Below are 5,452 nucleotides of genomic sequence, written 5' to 3'. Positions count from 1 at the left end.
CTCTTTACTCAAGTAAAAGTGAAAAAGTTTGTGTTCCAAAAACTACTTAGAGTATAAAAGTATAAAGTAACCTTTAAAAAAAACAGCCAGATGCCACTATATGAATTGAAAGCTCAGTTTTTTGACTATTCAGAAAAATTCTTTGAGATAGGGCCAAGGATGAGGGAGCTCGCATGTGTCCGACCTTTCAGACATTTCAACATCTTTTTCTGAATCTGAAATTGTAGCATGGCATATACAATTCACGTTTGCAGTTTGAAGAACACCTACTTGCTTCTGATGATTTCCTTTAGCTAACAATGAGTGTTTGCATTATAAGACTCATCCATTTACACTAGTTTTCACTAGATGTGGATGGCGTCAATAATCTGCATTGGATGGAGCACATGAAGGGAAATAAATATTTATAAACATTAAAACGAAGCCAAGAGTAACGAGTAGCATTTGTTTTAAAAATGAAAGGAATAGAAAGTACAGATACTTGTGTGAAAATGTAATGAGTTGAAGTCAGAAGTAGGAAGAAAAATAAGTAATGGAGAAAAGTACAGATACCTAAAAATTGTAATTAAGTACAGTAACAAAGTATTTGTACTTTGTTACTTGACACCTCTGAAGAGAAGGCAAGCAAAGTGTTTATATATAGCACGTTTCAGTAGCAAAACAATTGAAAGTGCTGTATATGAAAAAATAAAAATAGGATAACGGAAAAAAGACTAAATGAATAAGACAATAAAATAAAATTGGACTAAAACATGTGCCAACAACATTTAAATAGCACAGTCAAAGGCGCTTCGAAACAAATTAGTTTTTAATCTTGATTTAAAGCAACTTAAGATTTTGTCACATTTACAATTTTCTGGGAACTGATTCTTCTTGTTTGGTTCTGGGTATGTGAAGTAAAATTATTTCAAAGGACCTGAGAGGTCTGGATGATTGCTGTTTAAGTATTTTAAGGTCTACTGCATTGTAGCAGAGATGGGGACTCGAGTTTGTGACTCGTACTTGAGTCGCACTTAAGTCGCATATTTAATGACTTCAGACTCGACTTAGACTTGCATTTGAAGGACTTCAGACTCGACTGAGACTTGTGATTTCTGACTTGTGAACAATATTTTATTTATAAGTGTTTTTTGTTTTACTAACTTGACTGATCGCCGCTCGCCTTACCCACACACAGAAGAGGTAAAAAAAAATGTCAGAGGGGCTGTCAAACTGTCACGTAGCACTGACGTCACTGACGCAACGCTACGTGACATATATGCCCGCGCGGCCATACGCATGCATGCATGCAACCCATACAGATATGGAGGCGATGATTACCCCCCCCGTTTCGGTCCCACTGTTCATAATAACCTTTGGCTACAAAAACTTTACATAAGGCGGGAATAAAAGAGCAGCAAACTGCAGCTTCTTTTGAAAAAAATACACAATGCTTGGTCCACCACATCTAATTTTATCAGCCACAGTGCAGTGCAGGTGTACAGCCAGGGACATCACAGACATAAGGCAATAATTCAGGACCTTATTATTTCATGCAACCTCCCCTTGTCTTTGATCGACAAGCCCAGCTTTAAAAGCTTCATGGCAGTGGTAGAGGAGAAATATGTTGTGAATAATGTTGTGAATTAGCGCTTAATAAATAAACTGAATTGATTTGAAAATACTGCCCGCCAAGTCGGTTCTGTCTGTTCCAGGGCATTAAGTTAAAAAAAGTTATTAGGTGCTAGGCTTCAGGTACTTAGAGATTCACTTCCAAACAGAAACCCCACATTCATAGCTTCAGGTAACACAGAGTACATGTCAGACTTAATAATATTACTTTAGTGATAGTTTCAAGGTGTTTGCTTTATTGTATATCTCGTACCATGTTTTTTGGTTGTGCTGTTCTTTTATTTTTTTTTTTTTTTTCTCCATCTCATTACAGGTGTTGAAGCAGACTGAAAATGTTTTGTCATTGTCTCCTTCCTATCTCCTCTTTCTTTCATCTTTTGTCCTGTTTTTTTCTTTTTCTTTTTACTTCTTTTTCTTCTGTTTTTCTGCTCTACTTACATTGCAGTGTCCATATGAACTGTAAAACTCCCTGCATAATTATAATAAAGCAATTTATATACATGTTACAAGTGGAGCGGTATGGCAATTGCGATACCGCTACACTTGTGAAAGTAAAATCTGTTGGGCTCCTTTTGGCATCAAGACAAACAAAAAAAGAGAAAAAAAAAAAAAAAAAAGTTATTCCCACAATGTTTCTTTTATGAAAGTATTGTTATTGTCCTGCTATTTGTTTTTCTTTATCTCTTGTAGTTGCTAACCTCATATGTATTAATAAAAGGCAGGATTGTGATTGTTTTTTTTTCCACAGTCCTAGTTTTCACTTAAAAATAAATTGCTGACTGCGTTTTGTGAACCTCTTAAGATTTAGGTCACAACACCCAAATTTAAGCCTGGTTAGTGGTTTCAAGCTACAATAACTAAGGTTGTGTGCCAACTTTTATAAACTCTTCCTGTGGTCCAAAAATTAATAGTTCAGTTTTATTTTGATTATGTTTGTTGCAGGCTTTGTTAGTGTGGAGTTCAGATGCTTTAGATCCAAGAGGGTCAGTTAGCGTTTCGACTGTCGCAAACAAGGCACAGGTATAATTATTTTTTTTCTGCTGATGATCTCATTGAAGAAAAGAAAGAGTCTCTTATATTTTTCATTTGTAATATATATATATATAAAGCCTCCCTTAACAGATTTTGATAATGAACCTTGAGTTCAGTTTCTCCCCACCTGTGTTCAGCTTCTTTTACGTATTAACTATGGAACCTAATTTTTGTTTTCTTTGTTTTGTTTTTGCACCATAAATGTATGCAGTGCACATATAGCTCCAAAATGCGTTAATTCAACCATACACAGACATGCCTAAAAAATAAATAAATAAATATATATATATGTATATAGTATATGGTAACTAAATGCCTTTTTGTGTATTGGTGGCATGAGTTTAACTGAAGTACTTCAATGGCCAGTTTTTTAATGAGCGTCCTAGCAAAGCAAACTGTTTCTGCTGTTTCAAAGACAACCTATATACGCATCCAACAGCTTAACACAACCAGCAGGAGGTAGGAATAATTGCAGCACAAAAAGCAAGCATCAAGGAAAGAGGCCACATCGGGTAGAATATGGTAGTGCTGTTATGAAAACCCTGTTAAAGATAATCAAATCAATTTATTTACAGTTTAACTTTATTTTGTTTTACCACTCACTCCTTTTACTTTGAGCAATATTTATATTACTAAGAATTTCACTATTCTATCAAAGTAATATACAAAAAATAAACCAAGTAGCTAAATCAATTTCTCACCAACACAAAGCTGTCGCCATTCTTGTCTAACATCACATGTTCAGTCCTACTCCTTGACCCTGCTAATGACCTTTAACGAGGCAAATGTGAAGCCGTCTAATATCAGGTGGCAGCCTGACAAAGGTGTGACAATAGGGGGTGTCAGATAATGTGCTAACATTCCTGCAGCTGTGTAGTTTTGAAGGCTACCGAGGTTGTTTTCAGAGGAACCAGGTGTCAACTTCTTACGATGTCTGCTTCACCTCTCCAGACCACCATTTGACCTTTTAACAGTGCAAATCACATGGGTTTAACACAAAAACAAAGAGGGGGTGAAAAGGTGCAGTGTTGGTTAAGTTTTCTTTTCATCAAAACTAAAAGAACTGTATATATATATATATATATATATATATATATATATATATATATATATATGTGTGTCTGAATGCAGTCTTTGAGACTAGCTATTTAAACATAATTCACTGGAATTTATACATCACTACACCAAGATCCCATCATAGTGATAGGGTCATGGAAAGGTCAGAGCGCAAAGCATCTTGGATGAAAACTTTCCTTGTTGATTTAATGAGGGGTGTTATAAAAAAAAAAATGGGCAGCTGGTAAACAGAGAAGCCATCACTGCTAAGCTAGACAGACGTTAAATGACAATAAAATGATCATACATTCAGTTTAGCTGTTGTCACCACACAACACCAGTGAGTGCTGTTTAATAGCTGTATAGAGACAATCCTAACCACACACTGCTCACTTATAGCTAATTAACGAGGATTTGCATCAAGCCTAATTTAGCAGAGTACACTATGAGGGTCTAAATGGTTTCCAATAAAGAACAATAAAGGCTTTCGTTAATGCATTGTTATTCATCACATTATAATACAGATTGTCAGAGCCCTCATATTAACTACAGGAAAATAATGTGAAACATGTATGTTCCACACATCAAAAGTAGCCAATAAACACAGCTTTTTATAAAGGTTGGAAACTGCAAATTTATGAAGCTGTTTGGTCTAATGCAATGATGTGTTTTCTAAAAAGGAGAACGCGGTATTTTTACATTTATCAATTTTTTTCTACCGAGGTAGAATACATTTCCAGAAAATTTCAAGAAAAGCTTTGCTAAATAATGCAAACCGCCAACGTTTTCCACTGTTTGCTAAGGTAATGCTAAGGTCTCAGACATGACAAATCATTTTAGAAATATCTAGGCTTTGTTCAATTAAGTTTTTAAAGTGACAGTTTATGGTTATGTGTGCTTTCACCTGGTTTCACCTAGAGTTAACTAGTGACCTGTCAATGTATCGGTGGAGTTTCTCCGACTACTCTTTCAGTATTTCCTTTCACTCTTTCACACAAGCTGCAAAGATTGTGCTTTATCAGAGGAGGCAGTTTAGCTGCTTTGACATACAAGTGCTTCGCTTGCCTGATGGGAGCAGAAAAGAGGATTAGTGGTAGGTTTGAAAACGGGAAAAAAAAAGACATGCCTGACAACAACAGCACAAACACATCTTCCACAGCACATGCTGAAATGGCCCCTGTGTACAGTGACAAAAACTCTCATATGGGCTGAGAAGCATGACTGGCAATTGTGAGACATGTTCAAACTTGTCATAATCCAGCAAGTATCAGCTCTCTTGGCACGCAACTCTGAATAACGCAGAGCAACCTCTTCTTCCCAAATTGGTTTTATGAAATCAAACCCATTCTATTGTTTCTTCAAGTAATCTGATTTATATAAATGTGGTAAAGAAGGATATTTATATTCATTTCATATCTTATATTTTGGTGCTTTTTAATCTCAATCATATTTTTACCTTAGAATATGCCTTTTCTAATGCATTGTCAGAGAAAAAAGATACAATAAAAACCACTCCCGTCCCTCTAGTAATTTTGTTGGCATGTGTTCTTGTCAAATTTTATATTACTCTTGCTCAACCTTTGCACTGCACACTAGTGCTGCCGCAATTAGTTGACATAGCTGACGATGAAATCCACAAATATTTTATTCATCGATGACTATTTTTCGTTAGCCTGCTTATCACTTTTTTGTTTTGGTCTGAGCAAACGACTCATCTGAGTTCAAGTAACACCTCTCCACAGCACTAGTTTTT

The sequence above is a fragment of the Cyprinodon tularosa genome, unplaced genomic scaffold (genome assembly GCF_016077235.1).
Source record: "Cyprinodon tularosa strain WSP-4 unplaced genomic scaffold, ASM1607723v1 ctg30, whole genome shotgun sequence".
NCBI lineage: Eukaryota > Metazoa > Chordata > Actinopteri > Cyprinodontiformes > Cyprinodontidae > Cyprinodon > Cyprinodon tularosa.
The sequence above is the reverse complement of the archived record's forward strand: the minus strand, read 5'-3'. Positions refer to the sequence as shown.